This window comes from Haliotis rufescens, unplaced genomic scaffold, assembly GCF_023055435.1.
Source record: "Haliotis rufescens isolate VD_foot unplaced genomic scaffold, xgHalRufe1.0.p SCAF_11, whole genome shotgun sequence".
Classification (NCBI taxonomy): domain Eukaryota; kingdom Metazoa; phylum Mollusca; class Gastropoda; order Lepetellida; family Haliotidae; genus Haliotis; species Haliotis rufescens.
The window spans coordinates 23,143,152-23,166,797 of record NW_025963791.1 but is presented as its reverse complement, the minus strand read 5'-3'; the positions used below and the strand labels follow the sequence as shown (position 1 = coordinate 23,166,797).

Below are 23,646 nucleotides of genomic sequence, written 5' to 3'. Positions count from 1 at the left end.
TGCTATTTAACATCATTTTCTGCAAGAAATCACCATCAGTAAATTGCAGCAAAGCTGGAATCAAATAAATGGAAAATCAATCCAGCTTAAGAGCTGTGCACATACATTACTGAAGCTGAAACAGAAAATGAGTTGAACAGAACTAAATATAGACTGATATGTTTTTATCTCATTACCTGGCCAGACAACAAAATGTTTCTCCGAAGGCAATGACTGAGTAAGTTAATTCATCAAAAGAAATCAACTCCAGAAACTGTGCATCAAAGAATAACTTTTTTTGACCACCAACAGATACATATCACTGGAAGCTCGAGTTGGTCAAAGATCAAAGAATTAATCACGATTATACAACTTTCCAAGTGTCTCCTATTTAACAAAGTGATATGACTACTCACCCAATCCTCGCCCTAGCTTTAGGGCAGAATGCTTCAGTTAAATAATAGAGTATGACTGATTGAACAAATGCCAAATGAAATGTGATGATGTTCCACGTGTAGATCTGTCGATCATTTACATAACTGTTACATTCCGTAAATATTCCATAAACCATTGAAGGCCATTGCCAATATTTGGAAGACTGACATCAAAGTTTTTCGATTAGAAATCATATCAACTCAAACATTTAGAGCAACTCTTTGATGGTTTCTGATGAAGAAAATGTGAAATTACACGTCACAAACCAACATTTGAGGCCAACAGAACAAAATGTATTCAGATGGAAGTGAAATGGCCTGTTATTTGCACAACAGCCTGCTTATATCAGTGAATGGAAGGCCATGCACCATGCACCCACGGCTACATCCTTTTGACAGAATCACCAGTCCAGTCTTCTGTCTCAGCTGGGAGTTGGTCCACAATGGGCAGTCTTCAAATCATGGTCCCACCACAACCTACTATCTCAGTGAGTGAGTGAGTGAGTGAGTTGGGTTTAACTCCACTTTTAACAGTATTCCAGTTATATCACGGCTTGTCAGCTTAATGTGGGAGGAAAGCCCGAAGTGATGCAGGTCTCAGACGTTTACCACTTCAGTGAAATCCACGAGCACAGGTATGGTGCTGACAAACCTAGAAACATAATCGGGGCAAACTGGGATTCGAACCCACGATCATAGGTTTCTGGCGTGCCCAAGGGACGCAATTTTTGGCTTATCTACGGTCATGTACGGTAGTTCCCCATACAATGCCCCTCTTACAAGGCAACACTTGCCTGTGACATGGCCGGGTGTATGTCACCATGACCCCCCTGCATAGTTCAGTGCTCACGCTATCGACCACTGGGCTGTGTGATCTAATTTCATTCCTTAAATAAGTTGATATCATATAGCTGTAATATTTAAGAAATAAACAATGAGTGGGAGTTGTTTATCATACAATAAAACACTGCAGGGAGAATAAACCATGAGGATGCGACTTGTTGAGTCACTGGCAACAACTGTCCTCTTGAGGTGTACCGATACAGTGGGGTCACGATATGATACGTTTCCCCATACTATGAGTGCAATACGATTCTTATGCCCAAAACAGTCTCTCATCTGATCAGTTGCTATTCTTTCTTTTAGTTTCGTGAATCACAGCCCTAAATCATTTGTTTTGAAAATTCAGAGATTGAAGATGGTACACCGAATGTCAGCCTATATTCATAGAGACAACCAAGAAATACCAGAGGATTTGTGTTAGGTTATTGTTGAACAGTTTCTGTAATTATTTACCAATGTAACATATCATAGGTATCGCGATACAGGGGTTCTAAATCAATGTATTGTGAGCCTTGTACCGGGATACAACACTATATTGTTGCATTGTTACACCACTACTGCCTCCCACTGACCCCAAAGGAGGGGGAAATCATACATCCCTTATCTGAAGATCCTCCCAAAATAATAGCCCAACCAAATGTTCTGTTTTTGAGGCTACAAGAACAGACCTATAAACAAATACCCACGAACACTGTCATATGTAAGAAGACAATGAAGCCATAAGACAGCCCTCATTAAAATGGACAGCATCTACCAAATCCACTCTCTGATTTTAACTCCAAGGGTAATTATTAGGGGATTTACAGCATTGCTACCAAATCACGGACTTGACTTTGATGTATTGGCTGCATTGAGAAAATAAACAGAAAGGAAATAGCAGTGAAGAAATCCATGGTACAAAACACAAAAAGTGTTGCGTATAATTAAGTCCCCTTGGAAAAGGCCTAACAAATGTCAATATGCTTGTTCCTGGGGTAATGGTTTATGGGTGTTTTGAGGACACAGAGATGAGCACATTAAAAGCCGTTCCCGCTATGTCCATCAAAGATCAGGCATGGAGACTATTCTGAACCATGATTGACACCCACTTACACTTGTCAGATTTCAGTACTGTCTGTCAGTAAATATAGGCATACTGCTGGCCAGGGTATTGAGTCGCATCCACATGGGCATCAAGTACCATGCAGTTAATGATCACTCACAGACTATTTTCTATGGCAAGGCGTCAGTCGTAATTCTGGGTCAGAATAGGTTTCAAGTACCTCATGCTTGTTGCAAACACCAAATAAAATGCTGACTGGGTAGTTAAGCTCTGTGGTTTGGCTGAGTGAGTGAGTGAGTGAGTGAGTGAGTATGGTTTTACGCCGCTTTTAGCAATATATCCAGCAATATCATGGCGGGGGAACACAAGAGTGAGTGAGTGAGTGAGTGAAAGTGTGAGTGAGTGAGTGAGTGAGTGAGAGTATGGTTTTATACCGCTTTTAGCAATATTTAAGCAATATCACGGTGGGGGACACCAGAAATGGGCTTCACACATTGTACCCATGTCGGGAATCGAACCCGGGTCTTTGGCGTGACAAGCGAACGCTTTAATCACTAAGCTACCCGACCGCTCCGGGACACCAGAAATGGGCTTCACACATTGTACCCATGTCGGGAATCGAACCCAGGTCTTCGGCGTGCCAAGCAAACGCTTTAACCACGAGACTACCCCACCGCCCTTGTTTGGCACAGGCTGTGGTGATATTGTATAAAACAACAGTCAACACAAGTGGGTGAGTGCCATTGCTAGTCACACAGAAGGTCCAAATTTGGACCACCTGGTGGTGGGCGTGCTTGATGCCTTCTTTCACTGGTACATCTCTGTCATTGGTATTGTTGCATCTCTGTCAATTGGTATTGTTTCATCTCTGTCAATTGGTATTGTTGCATCTCTGTCAATTGGTATTGTTGCATCTCTGTCAGTTGGTATTGTTGCATCTCTGGCAATTGGTATTGTTGCATCTCTGGCAATTGGTATTGTTGCATCTCTGTCAATTGGTATTGTTGCATCTCTGTCAGTTGGTATTGTTGCATCTCTGGCAATTGGTATTGTTTCATCTCTGTCAATTGGTATTGTTGCATCTCTGGCAATTGGTATTGTTGCATCTCTGTCAATTGGTATTGTTGCATCTCTGTCAGTTGGTATTGTTGCATCTCTGTCAATTGGTATTGTTGCATCTCTGGCAATTGGTATTGTTGCATCTCTGGCAATTGGTATTGTTGCATCTCTGTCAATTGGTATTGTTGCATCTCTGTCAGTTGGTATTGTTACATCTCTGTCAATTGGTATTGTTGCATCTCTGGCAATTGGTATTGTTGCATCTCTGTCAATTGGTATTGTTGCATCTCTGTCAGTTGGTATTGTTGCATCTCTGGCAATTGGTATTGTTGCATCTCTGGCAATTGGTATTGTTGCATCTCTGGCAATTGGTATTGTTGCATCTCTGGCAATTGGTATTGTTGCATCTCTGTCAATTGGTATTGTTGCATCTCTGTCAGTTGGTATTGTTACATCTCTGTCAATTGGTATTGTTGCATCTCTGTCAATTGGTATTGTTGCATCTCTGGCAATTGGTATTGTTTCATCTCTGGCAATTGGTATTGTTGCATCTCTGTCAGTTGGTATTGTTGCATCTCTGTCAATTGGTATTGTTGCATCTCTGTCAATTGGTATTGTTGCATCTCTGGCAATTGGTATTGTTGCATCTCTGGCAATTGGTATTGTTGCATCTCTGTCAATTGGTATTGTTGCATCTCTGTCAGTTGGTATTGGTTCATTGGTACATCTCTGTCATTGGTATTGTTGCATCTCTGTCAATTGGTATTGTTGCATCTCTGGCAATTGGTATTGTTGCATCTCTGTCAATTGGTATTGTTGCATCTCTGGCAATTGGTATTGTTGCATCTCTGTCAGTGGGTATTGGTTCATTGGTACATCTCTGTCATTGGTATTGTTGCATCTCTGTCAATTGGTATTGTTGCATCTCTGTCAGTTGGTATTGTTGCATCTCTGGCAATTGGTATTGTTGCATCTCTGTCAGTGGGTATTGGTTCATTGGTACATCTCTGTCATTGGTATTGTTGCATCTCTGTCAATTGGTATTGTTGCATCTCTGTCAATTGGTATTGTTGCATCTCTGGCAATTGGTATTGTTGCATCTCTGTCAGTTGGTATTGTTGCATCTCTGGCAATTGGTATTGTTGCATCTCTGGCAATTGGTATTGTTGCATCTCTGGCAATTGGTATTGTTGCATCTCTGTCATTGGTATTGTTGCATCTCTGGCAATTGGTATTGTTGCATCTCTGTCAATTGGTATTGTTGCATCTCTGGCAATTGGTATTGTTGCATCTCTGGCAATTGGTATTGTTGCATCTCTGGCAATTGGTATTGTTGCATCTCTGTCAATTGGTATTGTTGCATCTCTGGCAATTGGTATTGTTGCATCTCTGGCAATTGGTATTGTTGCATCTCTGGCAATTGGTATTGTTGCATCTCTGTCAGTTGGTATTGTTGCATCTCTGTCATTGGTATTGTTGCATCTCTGGCAATTGGTATTGTTGCATCTCTGTCAGTTGGTATTGGTTCATTGGTACATCTCTGTCATTGGTATTGGAACATCTCTGTCATGTGTATCGGTTCATTGGTACATCTCTCTCCAATGTCAAGAGATGAACCATCGTACCAATACCAATGTCAAAGATGAACCAATATTGATACATTGGTATTGGTAAAATTGTTCATCTGACATTAGTATTCGTACATTGGTCGACAATACTCCATTGTATAAATATCACAAAAGCCAAGGCCAGAGATTGAGTGTGCATGAGTGAGTTGGATTCACCGCCACTTTGAACAGTATTCCAGTTATATCAAGGCATGTCAGCTTAATGTGGTAGGAAAGCACTATGTGATGCAGGTCTCAGAGATTTACGACTCTGGAGAAACCCCAACAAGGCCAGAGAAACAGGTGGTAGCCAACATTCTTGTGTTTTGGTGACACATTATAAGCACCTTATCCTCCTTTTAGTCACCAAAGAAAGACGAGTGATACTTAGATCAGCTGTCTGTACATATCATTGGGAGGAACAGAAACAGATGTAACCAATCTCTTCCTTATGAACAAACTAAATAATGTTTCCCTGTGTCACGTCTGAAGTGCCCATCACAACAAGGGCAGTTGCTCCTGTGTCATGTCTGAAGTGCCCATCACAACAAGGGCAGTTGCTCCTGTGTCATGTCTGAAGTGCCCATCACAACAAGGGCAGTTGCTCCTGTGTCATGTCTGAAGTGCCCATCACAACAAGGGCAGTTGCTCCTGTGTCATGTCTGAAGTGCCCATCACAACAAGGGCAGTTGCTCCTGTGTCATGTCTGAAGTGCCCATCACAACAAGGGCAGTTGCTCCTGTGTCATGTCTGAAGTGCCCATCACAACAAGGGCAGTTGCTCCTGTGTCATGTCTGAAGTGCCCATCACAACAAGGGCAGTTGCTCCTGTGTCACGTCTGAAGTGCCCATCACAACAAGGGCAGTTGCTCATGCATGCTGAATATTAACTGCTGGGCCTGCTCAACTCAATCTGACCCTCACAAACTACTATTATTTCGAACGTCTCAAATTCTAAATAACCCTCCCACTCACACATCTCGGCTTGGACACTCGCCCTGCGAACACGTCCATCCAAGCTCTCAACACTACCACTGACTATGAGAGATATCTCCCGGTCACTACCGAGGGAGCTTGTCTCCATCCTGGGGCCCTTGCTGGCTTACCGGGTAGGGGACTACTCCCTCAGGACTTCCTATAAGTCCAAAACCTCCACCCTCTCCATCATCTTTGACTTAGATCAAAAGAAGAGGCCTCTGGTCACGGCCCCGGCCAAGACCAAGCCAAAGGAGAAACCCGCCCCGGCCCCTACCCCCGCTGCACCACTCCCGGTGAAGAGGAAAAGGCCGCCCAAGGTGAAGAAGACCCCTACAGTCTCCACCATGGAGACCAAGAAAAGTCTTCCCACCACCCCTCCACCACCCCTCCACCCCCAACAGCAGCAAAGGAACTCGCTCCCCTCGACTCCAGGGGGGAGGAGCCCTTCCGCTCACCCGAGGGGGCAGGACATGGGAGTAAAATGGATACCAATTCAAGTTGCCAAATTACCCCTCCACCCACAGCAGCTCCCGTCGACTCTAGGGGGGAGGAGCCCTTCCGCTCACCCGAGGGGGCAGGACATGGGAGTAAAATGGATACCAATTCAAGTTGCCAAATTACCCCTCCACCCACAGCAGCTCCCGTCGACTCTAGGGGGGAGGAGCCCTTCCGCTCTCCCGAGGGGACAGGACATGGGAGGAAAAAGAGGAAGAGGAAAAGCTTATTTTCCCCTGACGCTCCATCCATCTCACCTACTCCTCCCTACCAAACCATGGAGTATCTGACCATCGAGCCCCCAGGCCCTGAACTCCAAGACAGCCACACCCAGACCGCCCCACCAACAGTCCCGACTCTCCACGACAGCTACACTCAGACCAGCCCGGTCCGAGTGCCAAAGGAGAAGCCACAGGACCAGCGGATCTTACTCTCTCGGGAAGCGGCTAGTCTCTTGGACGCTCACAAAAGCCTACCTCCACCGGCCTGTGGAAAACCGACCAACTGGATCAAGCCAAGCAGTCGCCCCCTACCATCCCTGGTGATGGTCCAGAACATAGAGGGCGAACGGTTTGAGCATGACATCCACAACTTCACGGACCTCAAGGAGTTTCTGGAGCAAAGCGAACTCGCCTGCCCAGACCACTTCATCGCCGCCATGGCAGCTCGCCTCGTCAAGGGATCCTTCCAAGACACCCCCAGCCAAACCCCCCACCCCACGCAGCTTTATTAGATTAGTCCTGTAAAAGTTACATTTTTTTGGGTCGCACTTCTTTATTTATTTATTACGCTTTTTTTCTCCCAATAGTATAAAGTGCTTCCCCGTGTGCGAAATACGCTTTAGTCGGAAAGCGCACGTTAAATCTCCTAGTTATCCATCCATCCATCCACACATTGGATGACAAGCTGACATGTTTTACAACTCAATCACATGTTCAATAACTCACACCCAATAAAGCCCTTAATTCAAGCTTAAAGCATTGATCACAATCCTGGACCAAGACACCACACACTCACACATCCATCCACACATCCACCCATCCATCCATCCACCCATCCATCCATCCATCCATCCATCCATCCATCCACCCATCCATCCATCCATCCATCCATCCATCCACACCCACACCCACACCCACACCCCAACACCCACACACCCCAACACCCCCACCCCCCAACACCCATCCACCCCCCCCCCCCCCCCCCCCCCCCCCCCCCCACACTCGGGTGCCATTTCCCACACACATGAATGCAGCACAATCAGGTGATGAAGCACAAATACCATCACTAATGACCACATCATTGCTTATTGATCTCCGGCAGGCACATTGATATAAACCCTGACTGACCTATCATGTATCAGGTACAAATTGAGGAACCCGAACCAAGCACGACTTCCCTTAATGCATGTGTAAACAAAAGCTAATTTCCAAACACTTAACTGTGTTAACTCTCCTTGCGTTGTGTTTAATGGGGATGGATGTTTCAAAACATCACTGAATAACACAGTGGAAAACACTAATGTCTCCTCGGACAAAATAATACAACCAGTATAATTGTTATTGTGTCTATACTTGCTGTCATGAGTCCATTCCGACGATGACAACCCTTTTATAATGACAAATCTCATTATCAGTCTCATCACATCTACCGGTCACAGTAATTAACGAGGAAAAGTGGAAAACATACTACTCAACTTTTGATAGGGATATCTTTTCATCCTTCAATGATACACTTGACATATTATGAGAATTTGTTTTGTGTATGTTTAAATAGAATGACATGTAGAGCAGTATATTATTACTGCAACCAGATCAAGAAAGTCAAAGTTGAATTAGGAGAAAAATCTGCTGTTTTCAGTTTCGAAGTTTCAAACATAGATACCTGTAAATTTCATTCAAATATCTTTTGAAATTGTGTTTTAAATTTGAGCAGGTTTTGAAATGGATTTCAAAATCTCTCAATTGAAAACATCTAGTCCATCTTCATTCTACAGTGACCAAAATGATAAATAATCTCTGGGACAAGACAAAACACACAAATTACTTTTGTCAATACATTTACAGTATAACCCAGTGATAACCCATTAATCTAAGTGAATCAATCTTGAATGTCCCCAACTTTATCGTAGTAAAAGCACGAAGAACATTTTTCTCTTGATGCGTTGACAATAACCCTGTAACAGTCAGAATAATTTCATCACAATTTCTTTTTTCTCTGTAGCACACACAATACAGCTGAATTATCCACAGGCCTAAATTAGAAACAATTTAGGAAACATTATGTGCAGTGCTCTCACCGGACACTGAGGGAGCTCTTGTTCGTCCTCAGCTATGACTATCGAAAATATTACTTTGCCACAATAAGCAATATTCCAGCTATATCACGGTGACTTGCAAATAACTGAGTTGAAAAAAACAAAGAAATGGGTGATATCATAAGCAATGTCTCTCACCATTTGGGTACAACGCCATGTCACGTCACCGACTTCAATGCCCCAATCCATTTGAGACTCTTACGACAAGCATAGATAACTTTGGACCAATGGTATCCCAGAATCCCCATGGGGTGGAGCATAATAGATTGGAGCTAACAAGTGATGTTGGCATCAAGGCATCAAGGCATCATCCTAGCCATAAGCACTACCTCATTGCCACATGTCCAGCTATAGAGAAATAGTATTATTATACTGTATTATAGCCAAAATGGATAGAATTATCATTAAACCACCCGCATGGTATCAAAAGTGAGCGGGCCACTGTAACTTGATAACGCCCTCGTATTGCTTGACGGGCCATTATGCTCACGGGCCATATTGCTTACGCATGTTGTTAGGTGACGTCATAGGATAGGGATAGGTGTTGCACGTTCAATAGTGACACCCTCTGGTTTGTTCTATGACGTTTCCATATTTGTATAATTGGGTCAGTGACATTCGTGTTGATTGCTGTATATGTTTCAAAACCAATATTGTTTTGTTTTTTTATTTGATAACAAATTCCATCCATTTTAGCTATAATAACGGTAACGCTATTTTTCAGGGCATTATCATTTGCGGAAGCCCTCGATCTTTTCCACTGCCCTCCTTCCTCAGGCAGTTAATCAAAGACCTCGGGCTTCTGCAAATGATAATGCCCTGAAAAATAGCGTTAGCCTTATATTATACATTTATATACCATACTGCACTAATCCAGATATCTTGGATGTGGTTTCTATCTGTTCCATGATCAGTGGATTCCAGTTACCATGCTTAACTCCCTGGGAGTATAAAACCGATGCTACCGATGCTGATAGATAGTAGTAGGTACTATTAAGACCCATTAATCCGACACTCATTAATCTGAGAACCAGCTTTATCCAACACTAAGTAGGGGAACTGAATAAATCAGTGCTATATAGACTTGATAATCTGACAGTCTCCCACTTTTAGGCGCTTCGGCTGAAATCACTAATTAATCAGTCTTGTTAATCCTTTTTGATGCAAAACGTGTCATTGTCATGGATTGCACCCGTTATCATAACGTACAGGAACCAGCAATATCATTAAAATCAGATCTTAGTTTTCGCTACCACTAAACAAAGATCCGAGGACATCCCATTAGGGTTCACGTTAGAACGACCTTCCGCGAACTTTGACCGATCAATGAAATGACTGACAAGAAATCGCCATTAGCCAATCAGAAGGCAGCTTTCTCGAGCTTTAACACTAGTTTCAAACTGGCGAATATGCTTCGAAACATATTTTGACATATTGTTGATTTTTAAAACTGATAAAAAGAACATTCTGGAATGGCTTATAGATGCCCTAGATTGTATGGATATCATAAAACCCATAACTGTTGTTCGGAATACCCTCTGTTAAATATTTCGAGGTTGCATGATTAGAAAACACATTCCGTGTGACACTTTTATGATCTGGTAAGCAACGCTCTGATTGGTTGGATGAAAGGTCGTTCTGACGTGACCCATAATGGGATGTCATCAGATCTTTGTTAAGCAATAGAGAGAACTAAGATCTGATTTTAATGAGACTGAGGAACCAGATACTGTTGCACCAACCATGAGTTGTCTGAAGGCGACCATTCAAGAAAATCTGACATCTTGCAATGTCGACTTCAGACAATCAGAAATACAAAATCTGCCCAAATAAGAAACCAGCATAGTACAAGACCAAAGTCCTGGCGGCATGACATGATCACATTGTCATAGGCCAGTCAGACATTGTGTGCTCAACCCTATAGAGCTCATCTGCGCTACCTGTAAGGGTCGGTGGCAAGACATACCGTATATGATGTAATAAGCGCCCCACACTAATAAGCGCCCGCTGCGAGATTTGCTAATATATTGGCTTGTGAACAATCCCAATGAGCACCCCTTCCGACCCCTTTTCGCTTATAATACGCACCGCTTCCTTCTCCTATTCGCGTATAATACGCACTTGTGTGATATATGCACCCTTTATCATTGGCAATTAAATTCTGGAAAAATATATCTGTGTACATAAACATTTCAGGCTGTCAGCATAAACCACGAAATTTATCTTTAAACTGTTTTTTTCTCCAAAATAATATTCTAATAAGAGCGCCTTATGTCTAATTTTGAGAGCGCCCTTGACGCTTATAACATCGAATACGGTAACACAACATTTCAACTCGCACATGTCAAAGGGGTGATCAAAACAACCTTTGCTATTGAGAATCACATCAGAGGTATGGCAAAAGGCTGAACATCACATTCTTGAAATAGAACGTCAGTCCCGCCAATGTGACAGCATATATAGTCTTTTTGCACCAGTAACATACCTTTGGATGATAGCTGATGATTCATCTAAATCTGAACTGAGTCAGATGCTGGCTAAAGAAATCATCTGTAGAACAAATACTTCTTGATTCAATAACCCCAACCTTCCAATACTCTTCCCGTTCCGTAGCTTTTAACTATTCCATCATTTTTCCTAGCAAATGTAATGCAGTACATATCTTAAATGCTAAACCTGTCAACGCATATGTCTCAATAAAGTAAAAAAACAGGGATATTTTGAGACCACCCCCGACTCAGGTGACATTTGTACCTGTGACAATGCACAGACAGTGTGGGGTCATCACCCCGGGGCAGGTGTTGAGGTAATTACCCCATGCTATAGGTTGTTTCAAACATGCATGACAACACAAATATTTTCCAAGTTTATCATTATTTTACCTGTAAATGTACTTATTTAGGCTAATCACAGTGTCAATTACAATGGGCTAGATTAGGTAGATTTGCATTATTTTCATATATGCTATTTTAATAGCCCTATGATTCGTATTTATAAAATGAAGCCAGAAAAGAATTTTTCCAAGCATTTCCGACAGTACTTTTCGAGCCCACACAGCTTATGAAGAAGCTATGATAATTGTTCAGGTGAGCTATAAACAAGAAACAGAGGTTAATACAGATATAAACTCAAAGAGATAAGACTAATATTTTACAAAAAGTTGTGAGGTGAGGTGAAATTGGGTTTAACGTTGCGTCCAAGATTATTGCACTTATATAGCGATGTGCATGTATGTGTGTGTGTTTGTGTGGCTGCTTGTACTAGTCCGGACTGATGCCGATTTATAGTGCTAGCTCACTGAGATACCATGCCGCAGTTTAACTTGAATACCCCACTCAGACACAGTACACTGACTCCGAGCTGACCAGTCCTTGTTTTAGCCCCTTAATGCTGAGCGCCAGACAGGGTAACAACAAGTACCATCCTTTAACATCTTTTGGTATGACGCGGCCAGGGATCAAACCCCGGACCTTCCGCTCTCCGGGCAGACGCTCTACCATTAGACCACGGAGGCGGTCACAAAAAGTTGTGAATTCAGGTGACAATATCAATTTCATATATTACTTTGCAAAGATAATGAAACTAACAATGCCAGCTATTGCTTCATTGCAATATTAGTCGTTCTTTAAATTCTTTCGTTCATTTTGTTAGTTTGTTTATTCAGCACTCAGCAATATTCCAGCTATATGACAGCAGTCTGTAAAATATACGAGTCTGGACCAGACAATCCAGTGGTTGACATCATGAACATTGATCTACGCAATTGGGATACAAAGACATGCATCAACCAAGTCAGCGAGACCACCCAATCCAGTTAGTTGCCTCTTACGACAAGCATAGTCGCCTTTTACGGCAAGCATATAAATTCTTTTTAGTTGTATAGAACAGTTTGTTGGTCCTTTACCACTCCTCAAACAAAGTACAAGCATCACTGTTCCTGAACCCTTTGTGTTCATAAAGATATCATTTAGCCCACTTTGCTAGTGCCTGAACTAATGCCGTTCTTACGTCTCTACAAACACAAGTTTTTCAATAACTGGTGTTTCTTTGCATAACACAATGTTTGGCACAGCAACAGGAATTTCTGAGAATGCTCTCCCTTTATAGATCTCAGGTGAAGGTCACATTCAGTAAGCTCACACGTCTCCCGAGAGAACTGTATGATCTCCCTCTGTCAACAATGATCTCATATTACTGTATGTAATATCTCTACAAAATCTTTGCAAACAACTTCTTCCTTGCTGATTTGAGCTGACAACATAAAAATAGTGACCCTGATCTACTCTTCATATGCACCAGTCAGCTTTTCCACCTGATGTTGAATTACAAATAATCTGCATTTTTTCTCATCAGAGTCGGTATCAACCAATGTTAAGTGTGCAATAATCCACATATGTTGCAGCATCCTGCACCTGATACCAGACAAACCAGTGGTTGATAGTATGAACACTGGTCCCCCACATGGTACTGGGAACAAGACACACTATCCCAGTGTTCCCGTTTACTGGTAATTACCAGTATTTTACTGGTACAATTAAGACTTGGACTGGTAATTCATGTGTCTGCCAGTACCTGTGGACCGGCAAAAAAAGTACCTATTAAATCTTTGATATTCATACAAGTATATTTTTCAAACAAAGTCGGCTTGTCTGTTACCATCAGGGTTTCCCCTTGTCTATTTTTAGTGCAAGGGAATAATATTTCACTTTGCTTCTAGGTTAAATATTTATTTGAAAACTTGGGGGGACTGGTAATCTTTAGAGTTGCCAGTCCACCAGGACTGCCAGTTTCAAAAGCTAGTGGGAACACTGTATCCACCACGACCACAAATCTTCAATTTTACCTTCGCGATCAAGTCACATGGGCCAATTCTGCCCTTTTATCACCAAATAAGAATAGGTGAGGTGAGGTGAAATTGGGTTTAACGTCGCGTCAAGAGAATTGCACTTACAGTCATGTGCAACTTATATTGGCCCACCCAGCAATTACGTCGTTCGTGTTACGTTCAACTCGCTTCTTTGATGCGCTCGCGTATTGCAACCGGACGTCGTATAATTATTTTAGTGGGTGCATTACGTCTCACATCACATGGCTGTCACGTGACACGTTCTAAACTTGTCGTCTGTTGCTTATGTTGACTGAGTGACCGAAAAGCCAAGATGGGTCGAAAAAGTAATGAGCTAGGTGTGCCTCTCAAAGAAATAATTGCAGAAAATTTTGAAAGCAGTAGAAGTCGGAGACAAATTGCTGATCTCTTGAAGATTCCTTGATCTACAGTTAGATATATTATTCATAAATATTGCCGCATTGGATCCGTCGAAAATCTACCTCAGAGAGCACAAAGAAAATCCATTGATAGACGTAATCGCACCTCGTTAATTAGACTCGCAAAAAATAATCGACGAATGACTTAAGAGTGAGTGAGTGAATGATTTGGTGTTACACCGCTTTTTGCAATATTCCAGCAATATCACGGCGGGGGACACCAGAATGACTTAGAAGGAAATTACCAGTGAATTTTAATTCAAATAAGGATCGAGTTTTTTCGGAACGAAGTGTCCAGCATGCATTGCACTCTGAAGGATATTTTAGACGGATTGCTAAGAAAAAGATGGTTGTGCGCCAGGTGATAAGAAATAAACGTGTTTCATGGTGTAAAGAGCAGAGAAAAGAAAGGGTTGATAATTTCTGGAAAAAGGTGATATTTTCAGACGAGAGTAAAATTGTTATTGGTACTGACAACCGCGTGTATGTATGAATGAAGTCCGATGAAGCATACAGGCCAGACAAATATATGGATGTAATTGACACTAATTTGTGGCCAGTTATTGCCCGTCATGGAGGACAACCAAGTAAACACGCTTGAATGGCCAGCTCAGTCACCTGATTTGAACATTATAGAAAATATTTGGATAAAAATTAAAAGACATTTAAAGTCCCATGTCAATGACATCACTACACCTGATGAACTTTTCAACGAGATCCATGCATATTGACAAAATATTAAAGGCATGTGACAAATATAATTTAAGTTATTGACTTTAAAAGACATGGTTGCTAATGTAAACAATGCGCCGCCATTTTGAAGGTGGGCCAATATAAGTTGCACATGACTGTATATAGGGACGTGTGGTGTGGTGTGGTGTAGTGTGGTTAGGCAAGTCTAGATTACTGCAGTATCAGAATATGAAAGTCTCTGGGCTCCTTTTATTATATTTTATAACTATATTTTAACAACTTTTTTTTCTGTAAAATATGTTCATTTCAGAGACTAAATGGTAGTCTAGGAAGGACTGTGTACCAGTATATATAGTGTATTTCTTCAAGTAAACCATCAAGGTAACACATGTTCGTCTGTCGGTACTTGGGAACAATAAAATGATGTGATTCTGGGTAGCGAGGTGGGCATGGATGAAAACGTAATGATTAATTTATCTTGGCCTAACCTTGAGCACACAAGGAGACAACAACATGTGACCAGCTGGTAACTGGATAATTACATTCCACATGATCACACTGTAAACATTGCGTGGATTCACACAGCCTCTTCAAGCTTCTGCGTAACAAAAAGTACAAGAGCAATGCAATAAACAGACCTTGTGTCATTAACCGAGTTATTCACATGTGGTCATGGACAATATAAAAAAGTGGTGACGTATCTCTTTGGTCATGCAACAATAGGCTTCTAAGGGACGAACGTCAATGTCACAAGCAAATACAAATTACAACTAAATTCTACAAAAGAGGTTTCTTATTTTTTTCTGGAGAGAGTGAGTGAATATTGTTTACATTGCATCAATGTCGTGCAGCTTTCTGCAGCGAGAAATGACTGCATCATGAGTTGTAATTGACACTGACAGGGATATTTTTTTTATACTATGAATTATCATACCTCCATGGCAGAATGTTTGTTTGTTGTTTGGAGCTGCATTCAGCCATAATCCAGCTATATGACAGTGGTCTGTAAATAATTGAGTGAGTTGGGTTTAACGCCGCTTTTAACAGTATTCCAGTTATATCGCAGCATGTCAGCTTAATGTGGGAGGAAAGCCAGAAGTGATGCAGGTCTCAGACGTTTACCACTTCGGGGAAACCCACGAGCATGGGTATGGTGCTGACAAACCTAGAAACATAATCGGGGCGAACCGGGATTCGAACCCACAATCATAGGTTTCTGCAAGGGACACAACTCTGCACAGGGAATCGCGGCGCCTTAGACGACTGGGCCACCGGTGCCCCCTGTAAATAATTGAGCCTCCAGCTCGTGGTATTAAACCTAAAGCGGGACGTACAGAACCCATGTACCCCTCATGATCCTGCTACAACTTATAATGTCCGCAAACCATGGAGGAAAGCCAAGTGTGATGCAAGTCGTAGATCTCCGTCACTTTAGTGAAACGCAAAGAAGGACTTCACAGGAATAAAAATCATAATCAGAGTGAATCTGGAATATGAAGCGTCAATCAGCAGATCCTGGAGAGATGTCGGAGAAAATATGTTTTATCTTTACTGGGCCTGAGGTGTGGTGATAAAAAAAAATATTGGGACAAAAATACCTTTCTGTCTGAAAGCTCAGTGGTCTAACATGCTGCATCTTGGTGTGCAGACCTGCATCCCCTCGCTGTGCATGGGAGGAAACAATGGGTGAACAAGCTGGATCACGGACACTGCACTGCTCATGTTGTCTTGGAGAATGTTAAGGAGGTTGTGACATCATCTATACAAGGTTGGTTGAAAAGTTCTGAGCCTAACTATGACAGACTGTGTTGATGGAGTTAGCTGCTACTTATATATCAACATAATCCCCTCCGAGGTCCAAACTCTCCTGCCAATGAATGTGTGGAATGTTTCCTCCTGGTGGTGTAAAAAGTCCTCCATAGCAGAAATGACATCATCATTTGCACCATCTTTGTCAGAGAAATCTTTCTTCAAGTTTGAGAAGAGGTTAAAGCAGGTGCCTAAACTGGTGAACTGGAGGATGTTCAATGAGTTCAAAGCGACAGTCATGCATTTCATCCATGGAAACAAGAGTGAGTGAGTACGGTTTTACACGGCTTTTAGCAATATTCCAGCAATATCACGGTTGGGGACACCAGAAATGGGCTTCACACATTGTACCCATGTCGGGAATCGAACCCGGGTCTTCGTCGTGACGAGGGAATGCTTTAACCACTAGGCTACCCGACCGCCCCCATGGAACAAGAGACTTGTGCACAGGTGAATTGTCTTGGCGAACAACAGACTTTTACTGAATTTTACACCATGTTTAGCCTTGATATTTCTAAAGCAATTGCCTTAGCAGATCAACATAATATATTGGCCATTAATGGTCTGACCTTTTGCCAGAAGGATTCCCTGGAATCCCAGCCGACAGAAGCCATCACCTTGCCGTCTGACTTAACATACTTTGCCTTCTTCAGTGGAGACGTAAAATGCTTCCACTGCTGTGACTGTTGTTTAGACTGGCTTACAGTGGTGAATCCAAGACTCAGACAGGATGTAAACTCTCACAAGTCAGAAGCCTTGAAACCCAATGTGCTGAAACCTTTCATGGCCAGTTTATTCCTCAGAATGTTCTAAACTCACTGATGAGAGGTGCCTACTGTATTGGCTATGTGACGTGTTGTGAGTCAACGATCATCCATAATCATATCATGTATTTTATCAATCTCATTAAATCAGACCTTAGTTTCCGCTATTGCAAAACAAAGATCTGAGGACATCCTATTATGGGACATGTCAGAACATCCTTTTATCTGACCAATTCAGAGCTTCACTGACCAGATCAGAAAGTGACAGTCGAAATGTGTTTTATAATCATGTAACCTTGAAAAGGTTAGCTTGGGGTATTCCAAACGACAGTTACGGGCTGCACCATGGATTCCATCAAAATCTTTGTTTTATCTCGCTTCAATGGAATAACAATTCAAACGGAAGAGACTTTCCAAAGCCAGAGGGAAATACTGTCCTACAATTTCAGCTATCTACAGTCAAGTCTCATTTATCCGACACTCGTTAATCCGACAATCGGCTTTATCCGACACTAATGATGGGAACCGATTAAATCAGTGCTATTTAGACCCATTAATCCGACAGTCTAGCACTCCGACTCCGACACACCTAATTTGCAACGAATTACAGAAATCACTCATTAACCAGGCTCGTTAATCCGACACAGTGATCAGCGTACTCCATGGTCATCTGCCTGGGACTACACAGCCCGTGTTTTGATGCGAGACAAATCGGCTGGTAGCTGCATATTACAACGGCTGCAGAGATAAACTTGCTTAACAATAAAAAAACAATTAATGCTTTGAATAAAGAAAACAGGATAAATCACATGCTTAGATTACCTCAATCTTATCAAAATCAGATACAAGTTCTCGCTATCCACGAGGACATCCCATTACAGGTCACCTCAGAACAACCTTTCAGGAACTATGACCTACCAATGAAATTACCAACAGGAAGTCGACGTTAGCCACTTAGAAAGCAGCTTTCTTAAGCTTTAGGTACCAGTTTCAAAGTTGCGACTTCCATTCCAGACTATGCTTTTGAAAGTTTTGAATAAGTCAAAAAATTTGTAACAGTTGTTTTGTGTTAAACTTTAGAGGTTGCTTGATTAGAAAACATATTCCGCCAACAATGTAGCATAACAATATGAATATATATTTTATATTTTTTATTACTTGTTTGAAACTTATCTATCGTGTGGTTGTCCGATTTTCGATCACGAACGTTGATACTACTAAAAGCAATTTATCCGACATACTCGTTAATCCGACATAATCATATGCAATCATCAATGTTGGATTAACGGGACTTGACTGTATTGCACATTCCTGAATGTTCTGTCGTTCAATTTTCAAATTTTGAATCAAGAAGTTTGTCAAAATATTTTTCAAAGCATTGTTTCCAGTTTGAAACCAGTATTGTAAAGCTTGAGAAAGCTGCTTTCTGATTGGCTAAATGTCGACTTCTTGTTAGTCATATCATTAGTTGGTCAAAGTTTGCAAAAGGTCATTCTGACATGACCTGTAATTGGACGTTCAGATCAGAGTTCAGATTATAATGAGATTGGTATTTTATCAACATTTTCCTTCGTGGTGGCAGTTGAATGTCTTCCTGATCTTGGATCATCTTCAAGGATTTCTCTTTCCCTCTTGAACTCCACTGCCTACCTACTGACAGTGGCACAGGAAGGTTGGTTGGTTGGTTGGTTGGTTGGTTGGTTGGTTTGTTGTTTAACGCCGCACTCAGCAATATTCAAGCTATATGACGGCGGTCTGTAAATAATCGAGTCTGGACCAGACAATCCAGTGATTGATATCATGAGTATTGATCAACGCAATTGGGATCGATGACATGTATCAACCAAGTCAGCGAGCCTGACCACCCGATCCCGTTAGTCACCTTTTACGACAAGCATAGTCACCTTATACGGCAAGTATGGGTTGCTGAAGACCTATTCTACCCCGGAATCTTCACGGGTCGACACAGGAAGGAGCATCATCCCCTAGAGTAAAACACTCTGGCAGCATTGATATCTGTTGCAGTTGGCCCTTTCAGTTGGAGATACTTGATGACAGCGTGGTCGCCAAGTTTATTCATTTTGATCAACAGGGAATACCTGGAAAAAATTATGCCTGCAGAAATATGCTCCCTGGTTGTGCATGGGGTACAAATGCCTCCTCTAAGCATGGAAAGTATTGAACTTAATAAATGCAAACTGTTGAGGGTATACATTCATAGTTAGGCTCAGAATTTGTCAACCTCCCCTCAAATATATATATGGTCAAGTTGAAGCACATGATGACGCCTCAAACAAACTTAAACTACTTATAACCATTGTTAAAGTATATCATTCCTCATTCTACCATGAATTTGGAGAATACTCTATTCTAATTGGTCAATCTGAGGTTTCAAATCACAAAAAAGACCTCTGATTGAAACAGCTGATTTGACGACCACATCACTGATACTAATATTTACCAAGAAAATCGTTTTTCAATTTTGAGTTTGGAAATAAAAGATACTTATCTAGAAAAGTATTCATACACAGTGAAAAGTCTCAAGGATTTCCAGGCTTCGAATCACATCTAACAATGTTTTTCAACCACACACACTCTCATTCATTCCACAATGATTAAGAATGAAGTGAAGAGCCACCCACCATCACTAACCAATGCAGAAGTGTATAAATGGATGAAACAAATCCAAATATTTGCCACCACTCGAGAAGATCACAAATTGGAGCTAAACTTAAAAGTTACAATCCAAACATCTTTGACACCAATTAACACAAAGAAAACTACAAAAGGTCAAAGCTGCCAAAGCTCCATGAATTCCACACAATTTAATTCACACATTTAATTGAATAAAAGTTTCATAATAAAATATGATGCACATGGTTTTACATGGAAACCATGAGTGAGTGAGTGAGTTGGGTTTAACGCCGCTTTTAACATTATTCCAATTATATCACGGCGTGTCAGCTTAATGTGGGAGGAAAGCCAGAAGTGATTCAGGTCTAAGACGTTTACCACTTCGGTGAAACCCACGAGCACAGGTATGGTGCTGACAAACCTTGAAACATAATCGGGACGAACCAGGATTCGAACCCACAATCATAGGTTTCTGGCGTGCCCAAGGGACGCATCTCTGCACAGTGAATCTCGGCGCCTTAGACGACTGGGCCACCTGGGACACCCGTACACCTACATGGAAACTATGTATGAAATGTATACTATGTCATGAAAACACAAGCGTCATCAATCTTGCAGGTTCAAATTGTGAGTAAATATCAAGGGACATAACTCTTGTTAGAATAAGAATCTGTCTGAAACTGGCTTCTGTCTGAACCAGAGTCCTAAACCAAAAATTCTGTTTCAGACAAATTACACTGAATATGAAAGACAATGAAGTAAAGGAATCACATACTCATCTATCAAAACTCATTGTTATCATGCAGTGTGCGAAATAGCCACCTGCCTGCATGCATGCTCGCCCATGGCTTAAAAAGTTTGATCCGGTTAAAGATTCTGAAATGTCCCTACCCGACTGTAAACCGACATTTTAACCATGATTTTTATATTTTGATCAAAATAAAAAAGATCTCCTATTTCTGTAGATTAATATGACCATCAAATATACAAAATCAAATTAATATCCGTAACGAATCAAGGTCATGAGATCAGAGTCCCCATCCTTCATAATATTTGACTCATGATTTGCAATTTGGGTTTTCTTTTAGTGAGACCTTCACAGAATAAAAAAACCCGGTAAAATAAACTGTCACACATTTAAGCTAGCGAAATTGAAATCTGGTTAGTAACAATTAAGACTATCAAGCCCACCTGGCCAGCAATATTAGGAGATTATTTTAACACACTGTTGTCATGTGCACTATCTGCAGAAGTGAAGTATCAGCTCAACAATGTGCACTTTCCACATGCTGTCCACGACGTACACACGTTGTTGCCAAAGTGTGGGTTATGCAAGCTTCTCTTACTGATGGGACTCACAGCTGACTCCAGCTGCAACAAGCTTCGTCAATACACAGCTAATATTAGCTCCCTGTTTATTCATAGATAGCCGAGTGACATCAATGAACCAAATATTGCGTTGATTATGGACGACAATAAAAGCCAGCTGTTTATTATGGGTCAAAATCTATTTCAGTTATAAAAGATGGTTTCTCAATAAAAGTCATCTGAAAAATCAGTTCTTTCTTCAAAGCAATCTTAGCTTTACTCCTATCATATAACATATTGAAATGGGTACTAGGGTTATGTAATGCGATGGCCAAGTTTACTTGTTCATATTGTAATTTTTGTTTGTTGTTTTACGCCGCACTCAGCAATATTTCAGCCAGATGACGGCGGTCTGTAAATAATCAATTCTGGAAAAGATAATCCAGTGATTGACATCATGAGCATCGATCTACGTATTTGGGATACAATGACATGCATCAACCAAGCCACTGAGCCTGGCCACGCAATCCCCTCAGTGGCCGCTAACGACAAGCATGGGTTGCTGAAGACCAATTCTAACCCAGAGTCTTCACGGGACAGTTATGTAATGGGTACATAGGGTTCTGTTCTGGGTTGGTCGGTTTTGTAATGGGTTCATAGGGTTTTGTAATGGGTTGGTTGGGTTTTGTAATGGGTTGGTATGTTTGTAATGGGTTCGTAGGGTTATGAAATGGGTTGGTGAGGTTATGAAATGGGTTGGTGAGGTTATGTAATGGGTTGGTGAGGTTATGTAATGGGTTGGTGAGGTTATGAAATGGGTTGGTGAGGTTATGTAATGGGTTGGTGATGTTATGTAATGGGTTGGTGAGGTTTTGTAATGGGTTTGTGAGGTTTTGTAATGGGTTGGTGAGGTTATGTAATGGGTTGGTGAGGTTATGTAATGGGTTGGTGAGGTTTTGTAATGGGTTGGTGAGGTTATGTAATGGGTTGGTGAGGTTTTGTAATGGGTTGGTGAGGTTATGTAATGGGTTGGTGAGGTTTTGTAATGGGTTGGTGAGGTTATGTAATGGGTTGGTGAGGTTTTGTAATGGGTTGGTGAGGTTATGTAATGGGTTGGTGAGGTTTTGTAATGGGTTGGTGAGGTTTTGGAATGGGTTCATAGGGTTTTGTAATGGGTTGGTTGGATTTTGTAATGGGTTGGTATGTTTGTAATGGATTCATAGGGTTTTGTAATTGGTTGGTGAGGTTTTGTAATGGGTTGGTGAGGTTATGTAATGGGTTCATAGGGTTTTGTTATGGGTTGGTGAGGTTTTGTAATGGGTTCATAGGGTTTTGTAATGGGTTGGTTAGGTTTTGTAATGGGTTGGTGAGGTTTTGTAATGGGTTGGTGAGGTTTTGTAATGGGTTCATAGGGTTATGTAATGGGTTGGTGAGGTTTTGTAATGGGTTGGTGAGGTTTTGTAATGGGTTGGTGAGGTTTTGTAATGGGTTGGTGAGGTTTTGGAATGGGTTCATAGGGTTATGTAATGGGTTGGTGAGGTTATGTAATGGGTTGGCGAGGTTTTGTAATGGGTTGGTGAGGTTATGTAATGGGTTGGTGAGGTTTTGTAATGGGTTGGTGAGGTTATGTAATGGGTTGGTGAGGTTTTGTAATGGGTTGGTGAGGTTATGTAATGGGTTGGTGAGGTTTTGTAATGGGTTGGTGAGGTTTTGGAATGGGTTCATAGGGTTTTGTAATGGGTTGGTTGGATTTTGTAATGGGTTGGTATGTTTGTAATGGATTCATAGGGTTTTGTAATGGGTTGGTGAGGTTTTGTAATGGGTTGGTGAGGTTATGTAATGGGTTCATAGGGTTTTGTTATGGGTTGGTGAGGTTTTGTAATGGGTTCATAGGGTTTTGTAATGGGTTGGTGAGGTTTTGTAATGGGTTCATAGGGTTTTGTAATGGGTTGGTGAGGTTTTGTAATGGGTTCATAGGGTTATGTAATGGGTATGTGAGGTTTTGTAATGGGTTGGTGAGGTTTTGTAATGGGTTGGTGAGGTTATGTTTACAGATTAACAAGCAATGTTGGGGAAACCTAATAGTAAGTTGGCTCTAAGGCTACTATGAAAATTATTCCAGATATATCACAACGTGTCGGCTTCATGTGGAAGGAAAGCCCAAAATGACAGTGTGGATGTTGAGTATTGTGCTGACAAACTTATGGACATAATCAGCTTGAGTCTGGGATTCGAACTCACGATCAGCTGATCCTGGCATGACTAAGGGACATAACACTCAGTGTATTAAATTGCAGAGAAGTTGAGAAAGCCACAACATTGACAATAACAGAATTCCAGTGTCAGATACCAAACAGGAAACACTGACATACTACCTTTGAAACAATCCTTAAAGTCACTCAAGTTTGTCATCCTGACAC

At 41.5% G+C, this 23,646-nt stretch overlaps 1 pseudogene; it reads right to left on the bottom strand.

Moving 5' to 3' along the window:
• Positions 1 to 22,519: 22,519 nt before the first annotated feature.
• On the bottom strand, positions 22,520 to 23,159 carry LOC125378068 (annotated as a pseudogene).
• Positions 23,160 to 23,646: the final 487 nt, after the last annotated feature.